We start from the raw sequence: 14427 nt of genomic DNA on the forward strand, positions 1-14427 counted from the left end.
GCAGGTAGCTTGAAGACCTCAACGCCCAAGATTCTGCATTAGTAACAATAATTTTAAAAGCACAGTGAAAGTCATGTGATCTTAAACCCGGGTTTTTGGCAAACTATTATGTTTCCTGTTCCTACCGATAGTTTTATGGTCAGTGAAGGGACCAATCAATTCTACCGAATTGATAAATGAGCAGGAAAAGTGGAAGTTCCTTACCTGGAGCGGTATCCAGAATGGATAGTATTGGTGCGAGTGGAAGTATTATGGTTGATATTACGATTAGGGTGGGTAAGAAGGTCATTTTTTTTGTACATTCAAATCGTCATTTTATTTTTATGTTATTGTTTGAGGGGAATATGGTTAGTGCAGTAGTATATGTTAGTCGTATGTAAAAATATAAGTTGAGTAGTGCTGTTATGGCTAGTAATGTTGGTATTATGATTATTTCGTTTTTGGTCAGTTCTTGGATGATTATTCATTTTGGAATGAATCCGGAGAGTGGAGGGAGGCCGCCTAGGGACATTATTAGTACTAGAATGAGTGAGGTGATCAAGGGAGTTTTGTTTCATGTTTGTGATAGGGATGATGTTGTTGTGGTAGAGTTGTATATAAATAGTATAAAGGTGGTTAATGTTATAATGATATAGATGGCTAGGTTTAGGATTATCATTGTAGGGTTATATATTATGATAGCCGTTATTCAGCCTATATGGGCGATTGAGGAGTATGCTATGATTTTTCGTAGTTGTGTTTGGTTAAGGCCTCCTCAGCCTCCGATTATGACTGACATGATAGATATTGTTAGAAGTAGGTTGGGATTAATGGTGGGTGAGATTTGGTAGAGGATGGATAGTGGTGCGATTTTTTTGTCATGTTAATAGGATTAAGCCTGATGATATGGAAATTCCTTGTGTGACTTCAGGTACTCAGAAGTGGAATGGGGCTAGTCCTAGTTTTATTGCTAGAGCGGTTGTTATTATAGTGGATGCTATAGGGTTGAGGTCTTTTGATATAGTTCATTGTCCTGAGTACAGTAGATTGATGATAATTCCCATTATTAGGATTATGGAGGCAGTTGCTTGTGTTAGGAAATATTTTGTGGCTGCTTCCATGGCTCGTGGGTTGTATTTTTTTATAAGGATAGGGATGATGGCTAGTAGATTTATTTCAAAGCCGATTCAGACTATGAGTCAGTGGGAGGTTGTTAATACAATTATAGTTCCTGAGATAACGGTTGATATAATGATAATAAAAATGGAGGGTTTGATTAGTATGGGAAGGGTATGAACCAACATTTTCGGGGTATGGGCCCGATAGCTTATTTAGCTGACCTTACTTTAGAATGTGGTGTAAATATGGTAGCACGAAGATTTTTGGATTCTTAGGATTAGGTTCGATTCCTATTATTCTAGAAATAAGAGGGTTTAAACCTCTATGTTTTACTCTATCAAAGTAACTCTTTTGTCAGACATATTTCTTATGTTTGAGGTGGAATGCTTGCTGTGATAATGGGTAGTGATACATGTCACATGCATAGGGCTAGGGTAAGGGGTAGAAAATTTTTTCATAGGAGGTGTATTAGTTGGTCGTACCGGAATCGTGGGTAGGATGCTCGGATTCATAGGAAAGTGGTTGTTAGGAGTAGGGTCTTTACTGTAAAGTTGACGGCATATAGTTCTGGTATATAAGGGTTATGGAATGCTCCGAAGAATAGGATCGTTGTGAGAATATTTATTATGATGATGTTAGCATATTCTGCCAGGAAAAATAGGGCGCAGGGGCCTGCTGCGTATTCTACATTGAATCCGGAGACTAGTTCTGATTCTCCTTCAGTTAGGTCAAATGGGGCTCGGTTGGTTTCTGCTAGGGTTGAGATAAATCATATCATGGCTAGGGGCCATGCAGGGATAATTAGTCATATATACTCTTGGGTGGTAATTAGTGTGGCTAGTGTGAAGGATCCGTTTATTAGTAGTACTGATAGGAGGATGATGGCTAGTGTGACTTCGTATGAGATTGTTTGGGCTACGGCTCGTAGGGCTCCAATTAGGGCGTATTTTGAATTTGAGGCTCATCCTGATCATAGGATGGAATAAACAGCTAGGCTTGATATAGCTAGTATGAACAATACTCCTAGGTTTATGTTAATGAGCGGGTATGGCATAGGTAGAGGGATTCATATGGTTAGGGCTAGTGTGAGAGCTAGGATTGGTGCTATAATGAATATAAATATGGAGGATGTAAGGGGTCGGAGGGGTTCTTTGGTGAAGAGTTTTACGGCGTCTGCGATAGGTTGGAGTAGGCCGTATGGTCCCACGATATTTGGTCCTTTGCGGAGTTGTATGTAACCTAGTACTTTTCGTTCAACTAAAGTTAGGAAGGCTACGGCGAGAAGAATGGGGATGATTAGTGAGAAGATATTAACTATGAACATGTTGTTAAGGAGAGGAGTTGAACCTCTGATAATAAAAGCTTAAGTTTTATGCAATTACCGGGCTCTGCCACCCTAACAAACCCGAGCTCTCGGGTAATGTGATTAGATAAACTGTCTAGATTAAGATTATGTCATCTATTTGGTTAAAGGCGCTTTGGTAAAGTGGGCCTTACTTCTCTTGTCCTTTCGTACTGGGAGAAATTATTTAATAGATAGAAACCGACCTGGATTACTCCGGTCTGAACTCAGATCACGTAGGACTTTAATCGTTGAACAAACGAACCTTTGGTAGCTGCTGCACCATCGGGATGTCCTGATCCAACATCGAGGTCGTAAACCCTATTGTCGATAGGGACTCTGAAATAGGATTGCGCTGTTATCCCTAGGGTAACTTGTTCCGTTGATCAAGTTTTTGGATCAATAAGTGATGTAATACTTTTGACTGGTTAGTCTAGATTTAAATCACTCGGAGGTTATTTTGTTCTCCGAGGTCACCCCAACCTAAATTGTCGGCTCATATAGAGGTTTGTTGTCCCTGTCGGTTAGTTGGTAGGGTCTCTTTGAGTCGATTAATTAAAGCTCCATAGGGTCTTCTCGTCTTATTGTTGTATTCCCGCCTTTGTATCACAAAGGCGGTTCCCTCCAAATCATGGCTTTCTGAAGCGTTGTCCTCTCTCCCTTTCTTGAACTCCGGAGTCCTGTCCAAGCTTCACGCACTGAGGTCCTGTCCTTTGTGTGAAAGATTCACGTGGCTCTGTTCGGGGCTCAGTTTTGCCAGACCAGCAAAGTCCTGCCTTTGCTGCCCCCATCAGAGGGATTGTGACCACAGCCCTGAAAACATGGCCCTTCTTTTCCGTTTCACAGATACTTTTCTCCTAAGTTGCCCAAACGTGTCTTCCCAAGGACAGAAAGAGAAGCTTATTCTGGGGTGAAAAACTGGCACCTCTGTCCTGCAAATTGCGACTGCCTGTGACAGTAATGATGTACCAGCCGGTTACCATCTGGGTGTGTTACACAAGCACTTCTCCATATGCATTTATTTATGAGGGTTAGTTTGAGACCATTTTTTTCCCTAACTGCCACCCCCACCCCTAAGTGATGGGACCATAGCAGTAGCCCACCAACCTCCTCTATCCAACTCTACCGCTGTCGCCACCACAGACAGCCATCAGACCAGTCTTCTAGAAACGCTCTGGTTGTTTCTCATATTTTTCCCTTGCTGATTAATCTTCAATGATTCCCCATTGTTAATGGAGTGAGGCCAAATATCTCGACCCAACACTCCCAAGTCCTCCGTTGTCCTGGGATGAGAGCTGACCCGGAAGTAAACTCTGAGGGAACTTCAGGTCATGCTTCTGGAGGACTCTGCTCTTCTACAGGGAGGGTGCAGGCCTTGTCTTCAAACATTCACCCTTCCCTGGGTTCCTCGGCTTTCTTCTCCATGTCAGCCATACCCTCACCCCAGTCGATGGGGAACGATCAGAGCCTCATCAGTGACACAGACTATCAGCGGCACATGTCACTGGCACCTCAGAGACTTCTCAAAGAGGATTTTATCTCACGCTAGCATTAAGCTGGACTATCGCGGACCGTAATACCTTGACCAGTGGGTAGAAAGGCTTTCACTGAACTCTGCTGCCCCCGGTAGGTGCTCTGCCCCCACCAGGCCCTTCTCTTCATCCCCCCACCCCAGCCCTGAACACCCCATGTAAATCTCACCTGTGGTATCTTTGCTGACCGGTCCCTCCACCTCCTTCATGGCTCAACCTAAGGGGCACCCTCGCGCCGGCAAGCCCCTAATCCAACATTCCTGCACCTCCCTTCTCTGAGCTGATGTGTTGCGGCACTTTGAGTTCCTTGGATTCTTCAAAACCAGTGTGGTGATGGCGGGCGGGAAGACTGTGCGTGGATGTGCTCACCTCCTCCCTGGAGATTTTCTCTGGCCAAGAGGCGGAGGAGGAAGCAGCCTCTGACTACTTGCTCTGTGCAGTTTTCTCAATGACCTTGTAAAGTCCTGGAGGCCCGAGGCCATGGTTTCCTGTCTTTGGGATTCCTGTCCAGGATAGCATGACAGATACCATGCCTGTAATGGGCTGTGCCGTGGCTGTGTCTGACGTAGGTGCATCTGTCCAGACTTAGCTGAGACACGTCTGATACTTATTTCCTGGTCCATTTCCATTTCCAGTCTAAAGAAGGTGGAGGATCCCGCTTTTCTAGAAGAGCAAAAGCAACTGCAAAGGCCTTCATGATGACCTAATCCAACTTCCTCATTTGACCCCAATTACAGATTCTGACAAGGAAAGATTCAGACATAGTCAAAGACTGGGGAGGGGCGTGGAGTGGAGAATAACTCTGCTATCTTCTGACAACGGTGCCATTAAGATAAATCAATTCCAGGGGCGCCTGGGCGGCTCAGTCAGTTAAGCGTCCAACTTCAGCTCAGGTCATGATCTCACAGTCCGTGGGTTCAAGCCCCACATCAGGCTCTGAGCTGTCAGCTCAGCCTGCTTCAGATGCTGTGTCTCCCTCTCTCTCTGCCCCTCTCCCACTCACACTCTGTCTCTCTCTCTCAAAAATAAATAAAAACATTAGAAAAAGTGTTTTAAACAAATCAGTTCCTGATGACGAGCAAATCATTTGTATTGCTGATGAAATAATCCTTACTTGTGCCACAATGCCGGACTGCCCATTGTTCGGCCAGCCCTTTCACTGCAAATAAAATGTCTCAAACCCTAAAAGCGTTAGGGATTCCCTCATTTTAATGTTCCCCCAGACGGGAAAGCTGAAACATTATAACAAAACAAAACAGCTCTACATTTTTTGCATTAACGTAACAACTTACTCCTTTACTTCACTCAAGTTTTGAAAACAAATATCAGTATCAACCCCTTAGTTTCCTCATGGGCTAACTCGCTCTCCAACCAGTCTGTAAGGTGTATGAGAAACACACGCTCACCCGACGCCTCCAGTAGGGAGCACGGCGCCCAGCTGGCAATGGCTCAAACCAATGTCTTTGAACGAATGGGCGAGTGGTAGATGTTACCGTCTTCTCATGTGTGTTGCTCATGCTCTTTCAAAGGACTAACTTACCCAAAGGCGTGTAAAATACACTGCAGTCTATTCTGAGAAGGCGTAGCAGGTCCAACACCAGCCCCAGGAAAGATTGAAAGTTTTGAGATGTCATTCCCTAGAGCTGTTCTTTCAATTCCATTTTCTCCCCCATTTGGGTATTCCCTCTGTCCTTACCACACAGTGTTGTGGGATTTTTCCCCATAATTTTCATACCAATATAGAAGTAGTGATGAGAACAAAACATACAGTGCAGGAGAGTTTCAGCTCATTCTATCCGGAGTTTACATTGACCTTTAAAGCAGTTGGTTTCGTTTTGTTTTTTCTTTCTCTTTCTTTCTTTCTTTCTTTCTTTCTTTCTTTCTTTCTCTTTCTTTCTTTCTTTCTTTCTTTCTTTCTTTCTTTCTTTTTTTTTTTTTAAGATTCTTTATTTATTTGGAGAGAGAGAGAGGAGAGACAGAATCCCAAGCAGGCTCTGCACTAATAGCATAGAGCACGGCTTGGGGCTCGAACTCATGAACTGTGAGATTGTGACCTGAGCCAAGATCAATAATTGGATGCTTAACCAACTGAGCCATGCAGGTGCCCCTAAAGCAGTTAGTTTTGAATTTCACCATGCATCTGAATCTCCTGGGGCTCTGTTCAAATGCAGGATTTAGGGACACATTCCCAGAGATTCGGACTAAGTGGGTCTGAGTTCAAGGCCATATAACTTCATTTTTAACGGCAACCCCCTACCTTCACCCCATGCAAGTAGCCAGTGAACCACAAGACAAAAATCACGAAGACACCGAAGGACCATCAGCCACCTGTTCACCATGTCATGTAATTAGATTTAGCCCCATATTTCTCTATTCTAGTTCAGACTGGAGTAGAAAAGTCTGTGATAAACATACTCATTATAGTTAGGAACTGCATGACTTAACTTTGGAGAATATTTGCATTTTAAAGAGAATGCAAAGAGCGGCAAGTGCTTACATAAAAGGCATGAAACTTCATTTTGAGACATCACCGTCGTTGACGAAAATTAGCAGTAAGAGGACATCCCCTTTAATAGTCAAGGTGCTCTTGTACTTTGTAAGTAAGGGATGACTGGTTACCTGATTAGAGAGTCTCTATTTCCTTAGGTTTGTTTATTCAGAGCTATTTCAAGTGTGGGCTTCTCAATCTATTGTGATGGCTTAGGCCACTGGTAAGAATTACTTATGCACTAACTTGTGAAACTCCACCCACTTTCATTAGCATATCCGCCCTAAATGTATGGCCCTGGACACATTTTATCTCTCTGAAACTCCTTGGGTAAATGAGAATAATTATAGCTCCTTTCTTGGGTTGATGTGGGGGTGAGTTACTCATGGACAAGGAAATATGGGTAATTTTTGGAGGGTAATTCGTGTAAAAATTAACGTTGGTCCCAGAAGAAATCTTGAGTACATCTCTCTCCAGCCTTAGAACTCAGCAAGCAATAGTTTTTGCTGTAGATAAATCTTTTCAACCATCCATATGTACATACATGTACCGTATCAGACATTGGCTGATGGTGGAGAATTTCTTCTATCTTGGCTAAGAAAGTGTCAGATGTTTTACTCTTCCACTGATGACTCCTTCCTGAAAGTCTTTTGTGTACCCTCCCCTGTCAGAAGAAATAACTTGTTCTGGAATGTTCTCATGGCATCCGTGTGAGTCTCATATTTTTCAGATAAATTTCTAGAAATGGAATTGTTAGATCAAACAGTAAGTGCGTTTTTCATTTTGGTAGATACTGTAAAATTGTCCTTCAAATAATTATGCAAATTTATATTCTTCCCAGCAATATATGAGATACCAGATTTTTTTTTTATTATATGAAATTTATTGTCAAATTAGTTTCCATTCAACCCCCAGTGCTCATCCCAAAAGATGCCCTCTTCAATGCCCATCACCTACCCTCCCCTCCCTCCCACCCCCCATCAACCCTCAGTTTGTTCTCAGTTTTTAAGAGTCTCTTATGCTTTGGCTCTCTCTCCCACTCTAACTTCTTTTTTTTTTTTTTTCTTTTTTTTCCTTCCCCTCCCCCATGGGTTTCTGTTAAGTTTCTCAGGATCCACATAAGAGTGAAAACATATGGCCAGATTTGAAACACAATATAGTAGCAGAATTTTTTATTTGCTAATCTAATAGTTGGATTAGTATTAATCTATTATTTAAGTGCATTTCTGTCATTTAAAAAGAAGTGTCCCATTTGAATGATTTTTGTCTGTGAATTATCCATATTCTTTGCCCATCTTTCTGTTGATAATTCATCTTTTTAAATTATGAGTACTTTATATGTGAATAGTACCCCTTGTCCTAATATACTTACCAGTTTGTCACTTGCATCTTGCACCATGCTATTTCTCCGCGAACAAAATCTTCATTTGTGTGTACATAAATTCACCAATCTTTTCTTTCAAATCTTCTGAGATTTTTCATATTCAGAAGGCCCTTTCTACTCTCAATGTAAAGACATTCTCCTGAATTCTTTTCCTATATTTTTATGGTTTCACTTTTTAAAATATTCTCAGGGCTCTGGGGTGGCTCAGTCGGTTGAGCATCATCTCTTGATTTCAGCTCAGGCCGGGCTCGCAGGGTTGGTGGGATCAGGTCCCGCATTGCCGGGCTCTGTGCTACCAGCACGGAGCCTATTTGGAATTCCCTCTCTGCCCCTCCCCCGCTCACGCACACGCTCACACATACACACGTGAGCACACTCTCTCCTCAAAATAAAAATAAGCTTTAAAACAATACATAAAAATAAAATAAAATAGTATCTAAAATTTTGATACAGTTGGAACTTCCTTTAGTGTGATGCACGACTTAAGGAAACAATTTTTTTTTTCCCATTTGTCTCAACACCCAACTAGTCAAAATCAAATTTCTCCCACTGATTCAAAATGCCATCTTCATTATAATTTAAGTTCTCGTCTATTTTGGGTTTCTCTTACAGTCCTGTATTCTGTTCCATTGACCTGCTTACCCGTGTGTGATGTGAAACCACATGAGTACTTACGGCTTCTTAAATCTGTTTTGATATTTGAAAAGGGCTGGTCTCTTCTCATTACTCTTGTTTTTCAAAAACGTCCTGGTTGTTTCCTATTTACTTCTCCACATGAACTTTATAATCATCCTGTCTCGTCCCCTCTGCCAAAACCCTGCTGGTGATATGATCAGATCAGAACTTCAGCAAGATCATTCTGGCTACAGTGCAAAGAAGCACGCACGGGGGACGACCAGCATGATGCTGTCATAGGAGTTCACGAGAGAGATGAGGGTACCTTGGCCCGGGATGGTGGCAGCAGAGACAGAAACGAAAGAGGATCGAGTGCCATGGAGGAATAAAAAGTGGTTGGTGATGAATATGTTTAGGAAGAGGGGCGTGGTTTCCCAGCCTTGCCTGAAGCAACCCTGAGATTTAGTCCGGTTCTATATAGGCCCCAATCTGGATCAATCCAAGGATGCAGGGTTAGTTTGAGAGTTGTCCTGAAAATCAGGGTCCTCTCGGGAAAAGACACAGATAGAGCTCCTCATAAGGAAATATCGTGGGTTCAGACAGGACACCCCAAAGTGAACTGCCTCCCCCTATCGTCAGGAATTAGGCACCAGGAATACCAGACCGGCTTCTAGAGCATCCCACAGGCCGTGGGGTGCACCCAAGTGGCATTAGTGTAATCTTAGACATTCTGTCATATCACATTTGAGGCCTGCAGATCCAACTTGTGGTTAGTGAAGAAAAAAAAGATGATGGTTCAAAAGTTTTCCTTTCTTCAGCTCCTCAAAAAGTTAAACATAATTACTCCTAGGTAAATACCCACAAGAGTCGGAAGTTGGGACTCAACGAGATCCTTGTACAATAAGGTTCACAGCAAAACTGCTCCCCATATCCAAAAGGTGGAAACAGCCCAAGTATCCACCATCAGATGCATAAATAAAATGTGGCATATACATAAATGGAGTATCGTTCAGCTTTCAAAAAGTAGAACGTTCTGAAAATGCTACAACATGGATGAACCTAGAAAGTGTCATGTTAAGTTACACAAGCCAGAAATAAACAGACAGATATTGTATGATTCAACTTACATCAGGAATCTAGAATAGGCAAATTCATAGAAACAGGAAGCTGCAAGGAGGTCACCAGGGATAGGGGGAAAGGGAGAAATGGGAAGTTACTCTGTAGCAGATACAGAGCTTCTGTTTGGGATGATGCGAAAGTTCTGGGAATAGATTGTGGCTACGGTCGCCCAAAACCGAGAACTTAATGCCACTGAATTGTACACTTACAAATGGTTACAATGGTAAATTTTTGTATTATGTATATTTTACCAAATTTGAAAAGAATGTGTTTTTTTAAAGCTTTCTTTTCTGATGAAAGAACGTGTCACCACCAAGGCACATTACACTCATATAATTATGGTTATATATATATTTTTTAATTTTTTTTATTTTTTTAAACGTTTATTTATTTTTGAGACAGAGAGAGACAGAGCATGAACGGGGGAGGGGCAGAGAGAGAGGGAGACACAGAATCAGAAGCAGACTCCAGGCTCTGGGCCATCAGCCCAGAGCCCCACGCGGGGCTCGAACCCACGGACCGCGAGATCGTGACCCGAGCCGAAGTCGGACGCTCAACCGACTGAGCCACCCAGGCGCCCCTAATGTTTATTTATTTTTGAGACAGAGACAGAGCGTGAGCAGGGGAGGGGCAGAGAGAGAGGGAGACACAGAATCCGAAGCAGGATCCAGGCTCTGAGCCATCAGCACAGAGCCCGACGCGGGGCTCAAACCCACGAGCTGTGAGATCGTGACCTGAGCTGAAGTCGGATGCCCAACCGACGGAGCCACCCAGGCGCCCCTATGGCTATATATTGTATTAGCTGTCTGAGATCTAGGTACTATAGTGTAGGCCATACACCTTCTCACCCCAAACAATGCAAAATATTTTGGGAAACAAACTACATAGCCCACATCTCCGGAAATCCCCTCCCAAGCAGCTAACCACAAAGGGAGGAAACATAACAGGGTGAAACCAAAAGTTTGCAGTCAAAACTCAGAGTCCATGTTATTTCATTCGCTGCTAGATAGACGCAATGCAACTGGGCACTCAGGAATGATACGATTCGAGCCTTTAAGCTTTCTCTGCCTCGATCTTTCTTTACTCCATATTTTAGGGATACGCCTGTTCCCAAATATCTTGTGAAGCAAGTAGGTCTAAAGCATTCAATTAAACAGAAGATGTTTAAAACTCACTTGACCAATGACCTAAATATTAAGTCACCAGAGTTAGGAGCATCCACTGCTGAGTTCTGAAGACCACTGCGGATGAAGCTGAGTTACGGTTGGTCCAACCGATGTTACAAATGACCTCGGGCTCAAGGCTGTAGAGCTGCCAATACTATTTCCAGGCAGAAACAAAAAACAAAACAATTTCTTCCTGAGACACCCTTAATGGAATATGTCATAAAACGGCAGAACATCTAAATGGAATAATGAGCAACCCATAGAGTGAATAGTAACATGCTATCCAGAAAAAGAACACTGGTTAATATTGGTTAATATTGTACAAATAAGTGGATATGAGTTACTTACAGTGATAAAATCCTCTGGCAAAAAATTTCTAGAAGCAAAGTCCATCGTTGTCAAAACTTAGAAGCAACCAAGCTGTCCTTCCATAGGTGGGTGGAAAAATAAACTGTGGTACATCCAGACAGTGGAATATTATTCAGCACTAAAAAGAAATCAGCTATCAAACCATGAAAAGGCATGGAAGGGCCTTAAATTCATATTATCAAGTGAAAGCCAACGTGAAAAGGCTACATACTGTATGATTCCAATGATATGACATTCTGGAAAAGGCAAAACCATGGAGACAATAAAAAAAAAAAAATCAGTAGTGGGGCACCTGGGTGACTCAGTCGGCTGAGCGTCCAACTTCGGCTCAGGTCATGATCTCGCGGTCCGTGAGTTCAAGCCCCGCGTCGGGCTCTGGGCTGACAGCTCAGAGCCTGGAGCCTCCTTCAGATTCTGTGTCTCCCTCTCTCTCTTACCCTCCCCTGTTCATGCTCTGTCTCTCTCTGTCTCAAAAATAAATAAACGTTAAAAAAATTTTTTTAAAAAATCAGTAGTTGCCAAAGATGAATAGGAACACGGATTTTTTAGGGCAGTGAAAATACTCTGTATTATAATGCTGGGTATATGTCATTATACATTTGTCTAAACCCATGGAATATACAACACCAAGCGTGAATTTTAAAGTAAACTATGGAATTTTTTTAATGCTTATTTATTTATTTTGAGAGAGAGAGCAAAGGAGGGAAAGAGAGAGAGTTAGAAAGAGAATCCCAAGCAGGCTCCTTGCTGCCAGCTCAGAGCCTGAGGCAGGGCTCGATCTCACCAACCATGAGATCATGACCTGATCTGAGCTGACATCAAGAGTAGGACACTCAACTGACTGAGCCACTCAAGCACCCCTAAACTATGCACTTTTGGTGCTTATGATACAACACAGTAGATTCATCAGTTCTAACAAATGCATCATTCTGGTGAGTGATGTTGATAATGGGGAAGCTATATAGGTGTGGGGACAAGGGGTATGCAGGAAATCTCTGTATCTGCCTCTGTTTTGTTGTAAACCTAAAACTGCTCTTTAACAAATGAAGTTAAGGGGCACCTGGATGGCTTAGTCGGTTACGCATCTGACTTCGGCCCAGGTCATGAACTCACGGTTCATGAGTTCGAGCCCCACATCAGGCCCTCTGCTGTCAGCTTGGAGCCTACTTTAGGTCTTCTGTTTCCCTCTCTCTGCCCTTCCCCCGCTTGTGCTCTCTATCTCTCTCTCAAATAAATAAACTTAAAAAAAAAAATACACCACACCAAAATACGCCACTTGGGCATAATGATTATTTTAAGCTGAAGACATTTGAGACTCAGCAGATGCTCTAAGAACTTCCCCTATCAGACTAAAAGCAGGAACTTCTGGGAAGTAAGGATGCCATAAATTCCTCTTCGGGGCCCATCTACTCCCAGAAGGGAGAACATGAATTAAACTTCCTCCAAATCCCTTCTCCAGGACAGTTCTATGACCCTGAAGATGGAAAGACCACTCATACCTATACAGACACGCTTTATCACACACTTCTTTTCCTCATCTTGTTTCCTAAAACCCGTCTGCCTTTCCTAAAGAAACCTATTTGCAAAGTTACAAATCTTTTCTAAGAGTGACTTACTTACCATTTTTGACGCTACCTTTTTCTCCCATTTTCATAATGTTTCTACTGTAAATTTCAAAAGGGATCTTAAGGGTGGGTGGCTTAGTCGGCTAAGCACCAGACTCGATCTAGGCTCAGGTCACGATCTCACGGTTTGTGAGATCGAGTCCCAAGACAGGTTCTGCACTGATTAACTCAGAACCTGCTTGGGATACTCTGTCTCTCCCTCTCTCCCTGCCCCTTCCTCCCTCACATACTCTCCTCTCCCTCTCTTTCTCTCTTTCTCAAAATAGATAAATACTTAAAAAAAAAAAAAAAAGGATCCTAAAAAAAAAAAAGAAAACCTATTTGTTCTTCCCATAAGAAGCCTTTTCTCCCCCCCTCCCTTTCTTCTACTAAGTTCAGTATATGAATCCTTTAACCATTTAATAAACCAGCTCCTTTCTTTGATGGTTCTCCTGTGCATGCAAAATAAACCTTTTCTACTGTTCATTTGTCTTTCGTCGGTGTCGTTTGCTGGCCCCAAGTACTGAACCTAGGAGAGTAGAAGACAGTTTCCTCCCTCCCCTACTGCAAAAAAGGGAATTTGTTGGCTCAGCCGACTGAGCTGCAGGAAAGGCAGATGTGAGCCGGGCTCAGGCACCACAGTCAGAGACTGGGGCACCAGTGATCCTTTCTTCTCAGTGTACCAGTCACTTTTTTCCACCTGCCACATTACTGCCTGCTTCCACGCAGCTGTTGGGGACACGGCCACCAAACAGCTCAGATTTACACCTCACAGCATTGCCACATGACACAGCCTGGAACCCTCTTCATCTGGTCGAAGGTCAGAAACTCCAGGGACTGGCCAAGTTTGGGGAAGATGCCTTTCCAGACAATCACTGAGTTAAAGAAACAGATGGGTAAGAGTCTGGGGGGCTCCCACTGAACCACACATTGAGAAGCAGTATTTCTGAGACAGGAGTTCTATTCCAGGCAGACGGAACAATGGCCTTCCAGACAGCGTTGCGAAGACCTCAGAAACAGTGGCCTCACGTGGCTCCCTTGGCATAGGAATCCCCCATTTCTTGGGCATCTTGAATCCCTGGATTTCTCTGCTAACTGAGTTGGCAGGCGTGGGTGGGGAGCAGCGGAATCAAGCCATGAATCACAGCCAGTCCACATGGAGCCTTTTTTTTTTTTTAGCTTGTCAACAACGCTCAACTCCCAGAGGGTTGGACCCTTCTCGATTCTGTCTTGCTTTTACTCAGACAATTTCTGGAGCAACGTCGGCTGGTATTCTAGGCTCCCATCTTCTCTACTATGTATGTCCTAAGTTTCCGCCCCCAGCCTCCGTACTCCCTCGGTTCCGTGTTATTTGTCTTAGAAACTCAGACCCCAAACTAAACTGTGCTGTGCTCCTCCTCTCCAGAGTGGCTCTTGGATTACCAAATTATCAAATTAACGGGAACGAGGACGGAGGGAAGATCAGTCCTCATTCCCCCACACCGTGCCCACTGCCAGCTGCCTTCATCTCGTCTCTCGGCTGGCTCGCTTCCCCTTCTGCTGAGACCCATCCTGCACTGTTACCCATAAAAGAACGTAAGAGAAGTGTCTCTACGTTGTGAAGACTGTGTGACACGCCCTTCAAAGCTTTAGGGAGATAAATTTAGACATAAAACAGGAAGTAATTCTCTGTGTGGCTGAGAGTGATCTAAGGGAAGTTATTGCCCCAAG

The 14427-nt window shown here is 43.2% G+C and overlaps 1 long non-coding RNA gene across 1 annotated transcript; it reads left to right on the forward strand.

The window, feature by feature from the left end:
- Positions 1 to 220: 220 nt before the first annotated feature.
- LOC125149591 (uncharacterized) lies at positions 221 to 12296 on the forward strand. The gene is made up of 3 exons (XR_007145972.1): positions 221 to 376; positions 2291 to 2293; positions 12286 to 12296. It is a non-coding gene; the product is annotated as an uncharacterized LOC125149591 (long non-coding RNA).
- The last annotated feature ends 2131 nt before the right edge of the window (positions 12297 to 14427 follow it).

Source organism: Prionailurus viverrinus, chromosome D3 (assembly GCF_022837055.1).
Source record: "Prionailurus viverrinus isolate Anna chromosome D3, UM_Priviv_1.0, whole genome shotgun sequence".
Taxonomy (NCBI): domain Eukaryota; kingdom Metazoa; phylum Chordata; class Mammalia; order Carnivora; family Felidae; genus Prionailurus; species Prionailurus viverrinus.